The 15045-nt window shown below is 43.5% G+C and overlaps 1 pseudogene; it reads right to left on the bottom strand.

Moving 5' to 3' along the window:
* Nucleotides 1-225: 225 nt before the first annotated feature.
* Nucleotides 226-15045, bottom strand: part of LOC111177930 (heterogeneous nuclear ribonucleoprotein K pseudogene) — a 28791-nt pseudogene continuing 13971 nt past the window's right edge.

Below are 15045 nucleotides of genomic sequence, written 5' to 3'. Positions count from 1 at the left end.
AAGATGGTAATGAAAGGTGTCATTTCTTGAACACCTGCCAAATACTAATTTTTTTTCACAAGCAAGCCCACCCTATTATTCCCCATTTTACAAATAAAGACACCTGAATTCTGATAATTAAACCTGTGGAAGGTCAGACTACTGAGAAATGGCCTAAGTGGGGATCTCGTCCATGAGGTCCCCTCTTAGCTGCATCCACCCCACCCCCCTCCTGCCCCCCCTCCAGGAATCACTGAACCGGAGGAGAGCAGGGAAGCAGACTGGAATAATGAGGGAAGGAATCTGCAGACGTTTTGAGTAGAAAAGAGACTCACTCTAGTGAGTCTAGCTTGTCTTCTTTTTGAAGGAGTTTGGGAGTGACTGCTTAGGACTAGTTCTAGACTTGAAGAGAGGGGAGCCTTGTTATTTCTGTGGGTCCAGCCCTCCTGACCAACGGCAACAAGGTTGAAGAGAAGCATTATTCAGAAAAAACTTGTGCCTTTAGCCACAGTATCTACCATGATGTATCACTTGGGATTCTGAATGCAGGGACACTTCCTCCTTATGGATCTAGCCCAGGTTTGGGGCTGGAAGGGGAGAGGGAAGGTGAGCACTGCGGCCTTAGACCCCGTCCTCGGACACTCAGCCTTAGAAAACATCCAGCTGGATCGACTCAATCACACCCTGCTCTTCGAGCAGAAAGAAGCATTGGGGAATTATGTTTCTTCATCTCCTCCATAATCGCTATATAAGGTTTTGGTTGTAGAGAGGTGCATTTGGAACTCCGGTGAATAGCTAAGTCAGTGCTCTTCAAACTTTTTAGCTATGGCAGCTTTTTTTTTTTAACAAGGTTTTGAAAGGAATCACAGTATTTAAAACATTAGCAATATCACTATTAGCTTAAACAATTTATAAATATCTACTTATAAAAACAAATCATTGAGAATAGGCTAGCTTGATTGAATCAGGGAGAGCGTAATTACGGTCTCTTCAGCCATACTCGTATCCTTGAAATATGAACCAATCACTTGCACAACTCCCTGAATCACCTCCTAGAAGACAAAACGCTGAGCCAGGTTAACTCAGGAAATGGACCTTTGGTCAAAAGAAGGAAAATGGCTAAAAGCTTGGACCAAATACCTGCTTAGACTATATCTGCTCTTTCTTTATCACCTGGTAGCCAATTTCCTGTGTCAGTCACTCTGACATTTGTAAGGCAGATGTGGAGTAACCAAGACCCTTTGTTGTGCCACCAGTGATCTTCCTGTTACCTTCTTATTCTCCAATGACCCCCCCCCCGCCAAAATTAGGCCCCCAGAATACTCACTGGTAACCAGCTACGGGGAAGTATTGACTCTGATAGCAACTTGACTTTGACCAACATAAGTGATTCATTTATCAATAGAACATTTCTTGTACGTACCAAGCCAGGGACCTTGGGGATGCAAAAATGGATAAAATATAGTTCTCACCCTAGAGAAACTCATAGTCCAGTAAGGTAAACAGTCAAAAGAACAGGTTTAGAACATGTCAAGTGATCGCAGTCACTTAGTGGTAAAATCTGAATACTTTTATTGAGTGTGGATACACCTAAATTCCACTATGAGAGATTTATTCCTATGAAGTAAAGAATTATATCCAGAGATCCCGTCAGAGTGAAAACTCCCATAAGCAATTAAAGATGGCTAGTAGACTGAAACACTAATGCCAAGCCTTTCGGACCAAAATACCTGCCAGATTCTGAGGTCGTGCTCCCACTCAGCAGAGAAGAATGCTGCAGTGAGGAAAGGAGAGGGAAGAGACAGCACCGTGCCACATAGTTCCTATCCATGAGCAAAACCTGTGTTTATGGGATAAATAACGAAGCAGGCACAGCCATAGTTGCTGGGTATCTGGGCGAAGGCCCACGTGGGAACTGATTCATCTGTCTTCCTCACCACTGAAAATTCATCTATCCCTAGGCTAACCAGCCTTGAGTCCAGTCTCTCTCTTGCCAAACTATCTTCTTTATCCCTTCTACTCACCAAGAATAAAAATGGTAAGTGTATGTGTGATCTCTGAGAATTAGGATGTCCTCTGGACAAGGCAGATTCCAGCACCTCACAAGTCAGGCGTAGGTCAGGTAGGGAGAGGCTGCATCCCTACCCAGTGTCCATTCTCCCGTCTCCCTTAGTACAGGGCCCTTCACCTTGTGAGGAACAGTCTGCCCAACTCAGAGCCCACAGCTGGCCACGCGACCAAGTCCAGCCAAAGATGTGAGTGGAGTCTTCCAGGCAAGTGCTCTGAAAAGGCTCCCTCCTTTTTTCTTTTTGGAATGGGGCTGGAATTCTAGAGCATGCACTTTTAAGTACCAGGTGACCTTAAAGAGGGAAGCCTTGACCTAAGATCATGTCCCTGTGCTCTTTTGCATGAGAGAAATAAACTGTTATATAAACCACTGTTGGGAAGGAGCCGTGGTTCGGGAAGATCCCACATGCCGTGGAGCAACTAAGCCCATGTGCCACAACTACTGAACCCATGCGCCACAACTACTGAAGCCCGCAAGCCTAGAGCCCGTGCTGCGCAACGAGAAGCCACCGCAACGAGAAGCCCGCACACCACAATGAAGAGTAGCCCCCACTCACCACAACTAGAGAAAGCCTGCGCACAGCAACGAAGACCCAAGGCAGCCAAAAATAAATAAATAAATAAATTTATTTTTTAAAAAAAGAAAAATATACTATAAGCCACTGTTATTTTGAACTCCTAAGTTATATGCAGCTAAACCTAATCCTGATATGGCCAGGATTTGATATTACTCTTTGATTGGAGTTCCATGTATTCATGTTGACAGTTTTCACTGATTGGTCCCCAGATAATAAGGGACTCTGACCTAGAACTGTGGGGTAGTCTTATATGCTTGGCTCCCCATAGTAGAATCCTGGTTGGAGTGGGAAGATGCAGTAGGCAGGCTCTGGAGCCAAGGTAGGATTTTGGTGGCAAAGGGAATTTTTTTTTCAGCTGCACCCTGCAGCTTGTGGGATCTTGGTTCCCTGACCAGGGATTGAACCCGAGCCCAGGCAGTGAAAGTGCTGAGTCCCAACCACTGGACTACCAGGGAATTCCCAGCAAAAGGAACTTATTTCTCTAAAAGGCAGATTAGTCCCCAGAGAAATTAGAAGAATTAAGTAGCTGATACATTATTTTAATACAGCACTCCAGCATCTGCAGAGCTGGAGCCGAGGGTTCCTGTGAGTAGGAAGCTCCACGAATAGACACTGGTACATATGCTCAAGAGCCACCTGGTCCAGGAAATTGATTCTTTCCCGTTCAAAACCTTTTTTTCTTTCTGGACCTCCCTTCATGACTCCCCTACTAACTACTTGGGAAGGGAGTCTGAAGATCATTTCTGCCACTTTGTACTCCTCCCAGCACAGGCCAGAAGGCTCTTTAGTCCCATGTGGCTGGCGTTGGGGTGTCGGCAGGGGATTCACTGACTGTCTCCCAGTAGCTGGGTACTTCCACGTACCTTTATCTTGGTTAACTGGCCTCAGTTCAGACCCTGTTCCAACACCGAAAACCCAGCAGCATTTTTTTTTAACTAATTTATTTATTTTTGGCTGCGTTGGGTCTTCATTGCTACGTGCAGGCTTTCTCTAGTTGCGGTGAGCGGGGGCTACTCTTGGTTGTGGTGCGCGGGCTTCTCATTGCGGTGGCTTCTCTTGTGGCGGAGCACGGGCTCTAGGCACGTGGGCTTCAGTAGTTGTGGCTCGCAGGCTTCAGTAGTTGTGGCACACGGGCTCTAGAGCACAGGCTCAGTAGTTGTGGTGCACGGGCTTAACTGCTTCACGGCATGTGGGATCTTCCTGGACCAGGCTGGAACCCGTGTCCCCTGCATTGGCAGGCGGATTCTTAACCACTGTGCCACCAGGGAAGCCCCCCAGCAGCATTTTTAAAGTAAAACAAGGATAGTTGATGAGTTGTGTTAACTTATTGTCTCTACCTCACATTTTTAGCCTCCAAGAAACTCAAAACACCCTGCAGCTATAGTTCGACATTCAAATAGGCCTGGGGTCCCCAGGAGCAGCGAGGTGGATGCTGCTGAAGTGGGCAGTCTTGTCACCACCCTGCTTAAAATCTGTCAACAGCCTCTCACTGGTTTTAGAATAAAAACTCCACTCCCCCTGACCTTCAAGCCCACCCTCCCTCCAGTCCATCAGAACTTCTCAGAACTCACTCCTTGCCTGCCATTCTCACCTCTCACTTTACTCATGACCGCATCCCCCAAAACCCTCTTCCTCCTCCCCTGCCCCAGCTCCACATGCTTATAATCCTTCAGGCCCAGCACAAGCACTGTTTTTTCTCAAGCCCTCATGATGCTGGAGATCATAAACTCACATAGATTTCATCTAAAACCACTTTTCCTACTTTTTTATGGGTTTTTTTGTGCATTCATTTGCTTGATCCTGCCTACTGAACTGTAAGCTTCTAAAGGGCACCCATGCTTCCCAGACTCCTCGATGTGCTCACCAGGTGCCTGGCATCTAAGAGGCACCCCAGGACTATATGTTACCTGTAGGAGGTTAGACAAGAACCAAAACAGGCTCCTTTTTCACCCCCTCAGTCTCCTGGTACTCTTCTTTCTCTCCTTTATTCTCAGCAACTGAAGGACAGGGAATTATTTGCGGACAGGGGAGGTTGCTAGCGATGACTGTAAAAAGCTAGAGTTTTCATGGATAATTCCCTTTGATTATATGTTGAAATTTTTGAGAAAATATTTTTCTCATTCTCTGCATTGTGAAGCTTCTGATATTTATAGAGATCTTTTGGAAATAAATAGTGTTTTTTACCTTTAATGCTTTCTCTCGAATGTAATTAACGAGGAAAAGGGCCCTTGTGACATGGAGTTGTACTTCTCAGAGCCTAGCTCTGACTGCATTAGGAAGAAAAACATCAGAGTGAAAGTATAATTCATTAAGTTGTCTACTTCAAAGGCAGAAATCAGAATTCCACAGCTCAGGTTGCCATGCCTTATGTCTTCTTTTTTTCTTTTAAACCTGAAAGCACCCAGATCCTCCAGAAGAAAAATGTGTATGCCGTGTGTGTGTGTGTGTGTGTGTGTGTGTGTGTGCGTGTGTGCGTGTGTGCGCTTGCAAGCGGCATATATGTACTAATAAGCCATATTTCTTCAGTTGACCACTTTTGCCAGTTTGTCCCAAACAGTGGTTTGCCCCTGTCTAGAGATACTTTTTTTGCGGGGTGGCCACACCGCACGGCTTGTGGTATCTTAATTCCCGGACCAGGGATTGAACGTGGGCCCTCAGCAGTGAAAGTGCCGAGTCCTAACCACTGGACCCCAGGGCATTTCCTGGAGATACTTTTTATTATTCCCACTGGGGAGGGACTGTACTGCATCTAGTGGGTAGAAGCCAGAGATGCAGCTAAACATCCTACAGTGTGCAAGACAGCCTCCACGGCAAGAACCGTACAGCCCACAATGGCAGTAGTGCCAAGGTTGAGAAGCTCTGTCTAAATCTGCCAGTTATTCACTTCAAATATGTCATTCATTCCTTCCTTGAGAACATACTTTTCATAGCCTCTGAAAGAAAATAACAGCAATTACTATCAAGAACTCATTACCTAGTTTAGCTTTCCACTGAAAACTGTATAAGAGGAAAAGTAACATATTTTCAATAAAAAGACTGTTAATCTCAAAACACTTCTTAAGTGTGAAAAGACATTTTCTTATTATGTGAGTACCTACATAATATCCTCAATCTTGCCTCTTAGCCTACAAAGCCTAAAGATTTAATATCTGGCCCTTTACCAAAAAAAAGAAAAGCTCCTAATCTAGAAGACTGTGGATGTTCTGAAATTTGCTAGGAAACCTCCTTAAAAGTGGCGCTGAAGGACTGCTGGCTGGGGAAAGTTTGCTTACGTGTGAAGTCTGATTAGTCCGATTTAGCAAACAAAGCCCATCTACAGTTACATTATTTAATCAAAACAGAATTGGGGACTTCCCTGGCAGTCCAGTGGTGAAGACTCCGAGCTTTCACTGCAGGGGGCGCAGGTTCGATCCCTGATGGCGGAATTAATATCCCACATGTTGCTCATGGCCAAAAGTAAAAAATTTAAAAAATAGAATTGGACTTGAAGCTACATTTATCTGCTATAAACCTAACACTGTACAATTTAGTTTCAGCAAAGAACACCATCTGTCTCACATCAACATTGCCGGTTTGAATTTTTGTTAGTTTTACAGTTTTGTTTGTATCCTATTTGTACATCATACTTTGACTTAAGACATCCATGTCATGGAAATAGTGGAGTGTCCAGAAGAGGCTGTATCAGGCAGAGCAGACCTGGACAGAAGTCTGGTCTTCCCTCTTCAAATGCAGGGCTCTTAAACTTAATATGCACTGAACCACCCGGAAGTGTTTCACATTCAGCCTCCCAAACTTTTCTCCCAAAGAGAAACATGCGTTGATGGTTCCTATAGTCACGCTTTGTTCTGGCCTTTGCTTTAGACCCCAAGAGGATCTTTCACAAAGCTCCAAGGCAATCTTCTCTATAAGAGATCCCCACCATGAGTTAGGAAGAAAGGGAGCCCACTCTGCCTTAGAATTCATTGTTACTATAAATCCTAAACTGCACTTGTTTGCAGAATATTCTAGAATACAGCAGTGCCTTGAGCTATTTCATTTGTAACCAACTAGCAGTAATTCAGGTTTAAAGCTACAACTACTAAACAAGGGAACTTCCAGTTAAAAAAGAAAATATGGCCAAGATTCATTCTCTATCAATCTAGTTAATTTTTAAAAAGCTTTAAATAACATAAACAATCTCAGTAGTCTTACATTTTAGTGATTTTCTGAAATATTCACCGCAGGTTCAAACATACATGCAAAAGCCCTTGCTTCATTGCCTGCAAAACCGATAAATATCTTCATTTTAGATAAAAGTCAGTAGTCCAGCACAGGCTTCGTGGTTAGTATAGAATCTGTACTACTGAATAAAAGTCTCAGTGCCAGGTGCCAAAAACCTAGTGTCTCTAAAAAAGACTTTCAAAAACCAAGTCACCTTAAGTTCAGGCCACTTCCTAAGCTAACATTGCTGAGGAAACCAGGGTATTAACCTGTGATTTTGACTGAATATGTTACACAAGCTACCCTCCAGACCCCACAGCCCACTGCCCATTAAGACGTAAGACATTTATTATAAACAAAAGCTTTTTCTAGGAAGGGGAAGATTTTTAGACTGGACAATGACAGGACCAAGGCTCACCTGGTAGCGAAAAGCTCCAGGGCAGGGAATTCCAGTCCCAGCTCAACTCCTGACGTGGATGTGACTGAAGGGGGCTTGGGTTCACCATCCAGTTTCCTCACCATGAACCTGGAATGACAACACACCCGACTTCACAAAGGAGCCAGGACGTGGAACGAACAAAGTGACAGCAGCATTTTCCCAATTCAAGATGGGAAAGCATAAAGTAACTATACTCCAATAAAGATTAAAAAAAAAAAAGATGGGAAAGCATGACTTCATCATGTGTGATGTCCCCACGCACCTTTCAGTGGCCCTCTGCCATCTTAACTATCAGTTACTTATTTATTCTCAGTCTCAGTACCTTCTGTTCAGATCCCTTTGGGTTCCCTAACCTCGGCTTTGGTCTCTGGTGGTGAACCCCGACCCAGCTTTCCGACAGACATTTCTCCTGCCTCCCAGCTCACCTCCATCCCCAGCGCCCTGGCCTGGCTTGCACAGACTCACCACCATGCGTCTGCAGCCCGCCTCTGGACAAGCCTGCCAGCCCGCCAGCTATCAGCGGGATGGCCCACTGATTCTTGCCCGGGATGAAGGGCACATCTCTCCCTGACCCCCCCTTCCTCCCGTGTGCAACCCACACGCTGTAATAATGCCCCTCGTGAGTCATAACTAGGTCATGACCCTCCTCAGGCCATATGTCACCTCCTCACTTCTTTCAGATCCCTGGTGCTCTGTATGTAAGACAGTTCAATATACACCACCAAATGGTAATTATTTGTTAGACCTGTCATTTTCCAGTGGTTTGGAGAATGTTTTCCTAGCTCAGTGGATTCCCTCTTTCCTTAATCAATAAACGTTTCATGACCATACAAACACCATTAGCTGAAATTATTATTTTGGTTTAGTATACGTCATTACATCATGATTTAAATTTGAAAAGGCCTCTGTATGATTATTATACATGGAAACAGCAACATCTCACTAATGTGGCATTATAGGAAGGGGTCAAGGCCATAAAAGTGAACTTCCTGGATAAATGAAAATGACCTCCTTAAGGACCAAGCCCTTGGAAAAATTTCACAATTTTTAATGGAACTCTTTGTTTTGGAAATCATTCTAAAATTAAACACTTCAATACTTACATAATTATCAATGGATTTTTTCTTACATAATTACCAATGGTTTAAGGATGCCTGCCTCCTTATACAATGGAAATCGAACATAATTTAACTTTTTCATTATATTCCAGATCACCATTAAGAGTATCCATTATTGAATATTGTAATAATCTAGTGCTAGTTTTGCTTCTTGTAATTCTTGTCACTCAACATTAGATTGCCAGATGACACTTCATGCTACTGTTTTACCTGCTGGTCCCTTCTAATTCATTGCTTCTAATCTGCTCCAGACCAGCACACCAGGAAATCAAACTTAGGAGTCAGAAACGTGTTTGGGCACTGCTGGTGGGAATGTAAAATGGTGCAGCTGCTATAGAAACTAGTATGGTGGTTCCCCCCAGAATAAAAATAGAATTATCATATGATTCAGCAATCCCACTTCTGGGTATATACCCCCCAAAAATTGAAAGCAGGGTCTCAAAGAGACTTTTGTACACTCCTGTTCACAGCAGCATTATTCACAATAGCCAAAAGGTGGAAGCAACCTAAGGGTTCATCACCGAATGAATGGGTAAACAAAATGTGGTGTATACCTACAATGGAATATTATTCAGCTTTAAAAAGGCTGAATTTTCCCTCAGAGTCCCTACATTGTCCTGGACTGAGTGAGTTTTCTTCCCTCTTGGTCATGACCTGTGCGTGTCATGACCCCCCCCTCACCCTGGCCCCTCCCTCTCTCTGCTCCCGGGAGGGTCAGAAGAAGAGAGAAGGGTATTTAGTAGTGGGAGATGGAGTAAGAGGAAAAACCAGCTCAAGGGGATGAGCAGGGGAGGGCTAACAGCCCCCCATCCCCTCGTTTGTGCCAGGCAGGACAGCTAGGTCAGTGGTCACGTGCATGTGTATATATTATGACCCCATTTTACAGATGAGGGAAATGAGGCCCATTTCCAAATGCCAAAAATGAGTGAAGTAAGAGAAACAAAGACACCGTTGTGAGTTCACTATTCTCAGATTATATCCTTCCTAATTTTTTTTACGGGTGGGGAGGGATAGGTGGGGGAAGGTTAAAAAAAAAATAAGGAAGGAAATTCTGACACATGCTACACATGAATGAACCTTGAGGACATTGTACCAAGTAAAATAAGCCAGTCACAAAAAAACAAATACCGTATGATTCCACGTATATGAGGCACCTGGGAAGTCAAACTCATAGAGACGGGGCTTGGGTGGGGGTATTGTTTGCCATGGGGTGGGGAGAGGGGCAAATGGGGAGCTGGGTACAGAGTTTCAATTCTGCAAGATGAGTTCCAGAGATGATTGCACAACGATGTGAAAGTAATTAACACTACTCAACTGTACACTGAAAAATGGTTAAAATGGTAAATTTTATGTTATATGTATTTTAGCACAGTTAAAAATAAACTTTAAAAAAAGAGTTAGAAACATGCATTAATTCATTCAATAAACATTTCTTTTGTGCCTACTACATATCAGGCCTGTTCTTGATGCCAGGGCTAAGGGGCCTTCCAGCGTTTCCATTCCAGTGTATAGTATATAAGAGCACATGCACCTTTGCGGTCCACCTAATAAAGTGCACAACTGTAGGACACTGGTTTTCATAAAATAAATGATTTACCCAGAATGTCTGCAACCTGACCTATTTGGATGAAGACTATATTTGAAATTTAAATATATTAATTCGAAAAGAGCATAATGATTTTTTTTTTTTTTTTTGGCCGCACCGCAAGGCATGCGGGATCTTAGTTCCCCAACCAGGGATCAAACCCGTGCCCCCTGCAGTGAAAGCACGCAGTCCTAACCACTGGACCCCTAGGGAATTCCCATTATGACTAAAACTTTTAATTAATCTCTCACCAACATCTTTTGGGTGTGTCTGCTTAGTTTTTCTTTCTCTTCTCGATTAAGGAATGGGATGGGAGAGACTGAATGTACACACAGACGATGGCCAGGCCATCCATAGCAATAGAGCTCTGCCCCACAACCTGCAGCCACCTGCCCGGGACACCAACCGCTCTTCCACAGTAACCAGCCCAGGAAGCCAGCCTCCTGTAAATCAGACTTGCAGGAAGCAAGATTGCTGTCTCTAGCAGCAAACCAGGAAGCTAAATAATAACTTTTGTAACAAATGGCCCCAAATGGCCAGAGCTTGATTAACAACTGACAGCCCTCCCTAAGTTTTGTTCCTGCTTCCAACTTAAAACCAACCAAAGAAAGCCAAATCTGCTCCCCTAACCAATCACTTAGGATGCCCGATTCTAGTTTATCCACCCTCAGCTGCCCCCTGCCACCAGCCAGGCACACCTGAAGCCTTCCCTTTCTGCACCTTATAAGGCATTCCCACTCCTCTGCCCACCTTTGAGTCTCCACCAAAACGCAAGTGATAGTGGCTAGCCCCCTTACTATAGCAAACCCAGAAAAATGGCTTTTGCTTTTCTCATTTCATTGGTCTTCGATTATTTCTGCAGATGTTCACTGTATAAATGCAAAACGCTATTCAACCTTTTGCAGCACTTAATAACTACCAAAACATAACTGTTACACCCTAGGTTCCTAGCAAGATCACCAAACTCACCCATTACCTCTCACACCGGTTGCCATGGTTGCCACGACATGAACCAGCCATCCAGCACGTGCCATAATCACCACGTGCCTGCCCTCAATCAAATAGTTCTTTCATTATTACAGCGCTGAAATTGTTAACAATGGGTAATCATTTGAAAAATTCTTTTAGAACAATTCTTTGGCCATTTAGACTCTTCTACTGTACTTACTACAGTCACTGAGAAACAGAAAACATCTGTTTGTTCTAATGTTTGTGGACAGGTGGAATAGCCCCAGTAGATAACCCCCAAATAGTAGGGATGTTTATACATCCTACTTAAGAAGGTACATGTGTTACTGAATCCAAGTTCGTACTGCTTGCTGCACGACAGGCTAATACATTGAGACGAGTTGTCGGGGCAAGGAATAACTACTTTATTCAGAAAGCCAGCAGACAGGGAAGATGGTGGAGTGGTGTCCCAAAGAACAGCTTGCCTGAGTTAGAATTCAGGCTTCTTTTATACTAAAAGGGGAGGGAGTAAAGTTAGACACTTCCTGGTTTGGTAAATTCAATAAATATTTCTTTTGTGCCTACTACATATTAGGTCAGCCTCCAGAGGGGAGGTGTTACTTTTTTCCCTCCCTGCAGTCATTCACAGGTGGGCATGGTCAGCATGCTTCCTGGGAGCTAAACAAAGGTACTTGAGCTTAATGCTCATTACCTGGGAGGCAGGGTTCCCAGAGACAGGCCATTATGTATAATTTAAGCTTATAGGCAACACCCCTTTAGTGATTAACTTGTAATAGAACACAAAGTTTCTTCCCTATTACACAGGTTAGGAGCTATTTCTGTTTGCTTGGATCTAACTACTGGCTAAACATCAGGCGTTAGAAAGTACTTGATAAAGAGACTTCCCTGGTAGTCCAATGGTTAGGGTCTTTGCCTTCCAATGCAGGGGGTGCAGGTTCAATCCCCAGTCGGGGAGCTAAGATCCCATATGCCTCGTGGCCAGAAAACCAAAACATAAAACAGAAAGCAATATTGTAACAAATTCAGTAAAGACTTTAAAAATGGTCCACATCCGAAAAAACCTTAAAAAAAATAAAGTACTTGATAAACCTGGCTTGACTGTCATGCTGAAGAATCGTAATGGGTATTATTTTTTAAATAGGTGATGTACTTTTCTCCCTGTACCTCCACGTATATGACCTCCCACTATCCTGTTGGCGGCATCCATTTGTCTCAGGCAGGATTATGATTCTTATGGAAGGAAGGCAAAGAAAATACGTTATGTTTTTGCAGTCTAGTCTTTGCTTTTGAGAATTGTTAAGATCACAAACTTGCCAAACAGGCTTTCAAAGAGACAGGACTTTCTAAATCCCAAATGCTCCATCTTTGTATTTCCAGGAGCAGATAGGGCTGGCTCATAGATTATTACAAGGGCATAATTTTTAACTCTGATGATCATTTGAAAAATGTAAAACAGAATTTTACTTTAAACCAGAGTGTAAGTGAGTCCTTGAAACAGGAAAGGAATAGAGAAAAATCCCATCTCTTCCAGGTCTGGGAAGAGGAAGCAGCAGCAAAACGAGTGAGTCCTAGTTGGTCCCCCTCTAGTCAGAGAACTACGGGAGGGTGACATCTCATGTGTGGAGAGGAGAGATCTTGGAGATTTCCTACCCTATTTTTCTGGTATTTTCCTCAAAGACTCACTAAGTCATCTATCAAATTCGATTCTGGTTTACAGTTTTAGGTTCAATGCATTACATCATCAATCTTAGGGGCTTGTTATTTCAGCATTTCCTGTGAGTCTGCACCTTCTCCCTGCTGGTCCCCATCTCCATCCATGGCAAATGGGAAAGGTTTAATGCGAATACGCTTGTTGAAAACCATATGTTGTTTGCTACATTTTTAAGACATTGAATGTGTTAGTTATGTTATTTCAAGGATGTTTTTTAAAAAACCGTATCTTTTAGAAAAGTGATTAATTCTCACGTAGGACTCATTTTGACACTGTGCATTGACTGACTCATCAGCGCAGGAGATAGGCTGTCATTTATCAATTTGGCTCCCTCTAGTGGCCAGTTTGCAAATTTTAGTAGGTTCTCATATATTCCTTAAAACCCCTTTTAAACCACAGTCATTTTTCTTAGGAAGGTTTCGGGGTAAATGATTGAAATTAAGAGAATATATACCTTTTTAGCAAATATGATACTTAGTCATACTTAGTCATTTTTTTGAAGAATTACTAAGGTTTCTATATAGGGTTGACAGATTTAGTGAATAGAAATACAGGGTACTCAATAAAATTTAAATTTCAGATTTAAAAAATATGTTTTTTAGTGTAAGTATGCTCCAAATACATTAATCTGGGAATCTATATATTTGTATTGTGTTTTACATCTCGTTTAGCAAATGAGGATTCTGAGGATCAAAACTTCCAACTTCAAAGCATTTTTCCCATTTTACTATGGCTTGTCCTTGTTTTTTCATTCGAAATTTTCCTCAAAGTTCCCAAAAGAAATCAGATCAGAGGTGTGATCAGATAACACTTGAGTTTAAGCTCCAAGGATCCTGAAATATCTTTAACTTGACCAGGTGAAATGATCTCCGTGCAAGGCCCCAGGGAACCCTCGACCTGTCCCTGACCCCTCCCCACTTGGACCCTGGGGCTCACCTACCGGTTCCAGTCACTTGTCGAGGACAGGGCTACTAAGTGGGGGCAGGGATTTAACTCAGAGAGGCCCCCAGTTCTCAGCTCTGCAGCGGGAATCAACCAGGTGACACCCACCCCTCACCCCCTCACCACACCCCCCTTTGTAGTTAACTGGACGGAGGGGGAGCCCAGCCTTGGTGTTTTAAAAAGCTCTGAGGTCTGGGGACTTCCCTGGCGGTACAGCAGTTAAGACTCGGCGCTTCCAATGCAGGGGACATGCGTTTGCTCCCTGGTCGGGGAACTAAGATCCCACATGCAGCTCTCAGGTCTGGTTTCAAAGCAGAACTTCTCAACCTTGGCTGCGTCTTAGGGTCTTAGGGTCATGGGGTGGAGCGGGGTTCAGCAGGTGGCCAATTAGATCCATAACATTAAACCTTCCCACACAGTTCCAGAACTGAGAAGCATTGCTGTAGGGCAGGGAATGGCAACGTTTTCCGTAAAGAAGCAGATGGCAAATGGCTCAGGCTTTGCAGGGCATGGGTCTCTGTCAGAAGCACTCAGCAAAAGCAGCCACGGAAGACACATGGACAAGCAGGTTCTGCTGAATTCCAGGAAACCTTGAATTCCAAATAATTTTCATTCCTTTAATTTTTCTCCATCATTTTAACATGTAAACACCATTCGTAGCTCTAGAGTAGGAATTGCCAACTAAGTCTGTAGGTCAAACCCTGCCCACCAGCTGTTTTGTACCAAGTTACTCATCTTTTCTCTCCCCAGCTTCCTCTGGTAGGACTGTGATAGGGAAGAGCCTTCGTGTTCTATTACAAGTTAATCACTGAGGAGATGTTGCCTATAAGCTTAAATTATACACAGTGGCCCATCTCTGGGAACCCTGCCTCCCAGGTAATGAGCATTAAGCTAAAGTACCTTTGTTTAGCTCCCAGGAAGCATGCTGACCATGCCCACCTGTGAATGACTGCAGGGAGGAAGAAATTAACACCTCCCCCCAGGAGGCTGATGGGAACCAGGAAGTGTTTGACTTTCCACCCTCCCCTTTCAGTATAAAAGCCTGAATTCTAACTCAGGCAAGCTGGTTCTTTGGGACACAAGTCCACCATCTTTTCAGTCTGCTGGCTTTCTGAATGAAGTCACTATTCCTTGCCCTGACAAATCGTCTCTCAGTTTACTGGCCTGTCGTGCAGCGAGCAATACGAGCTTGGACTTGGTAACAGGACATTTCCTTTAATTCTTCTTGGTAGAGTAATTCATATGACAGATGCTGTGATTTATCAAGTCCAATGTTTTGTCTTTCCAAGGTGCAATACAGGGCTTTTATGTAAGTAATTGGCTTATATCCTTTGGGAGTTCTTTTTAAAAACAAATTGGTATTATTACCTTGTATCTATGAATTGGCATAAAATTAGTGTACCATTTTAACAAAATTGTTCTTTAACCAGATAATCCATTAAGAGTTTTCCTCTTAA

Source organism: Delphinapterus leucas, chromosome 2 (genome assembly GCF_059928025.1).
Source record: "Delphinapterus leucas isolate spDelLeu-1000000601 "Yukka" chromosome 2, BTC_Dleu_Yukka2, whole genome shotgun sequence".
NCBI classification, from domain to species: domain Eukaryota; kingdom Metazoa; phylum Chordata; class Mammalia; order Artiodactyla; family Monodontidae; genus Delphinapterus; species Delphinapterus leucas.
The sequence above is the reverse complement of the archived record's forward strand: the minus strand, read 5'-3'. Positions and strand labels throughout refer to the sequence as shown.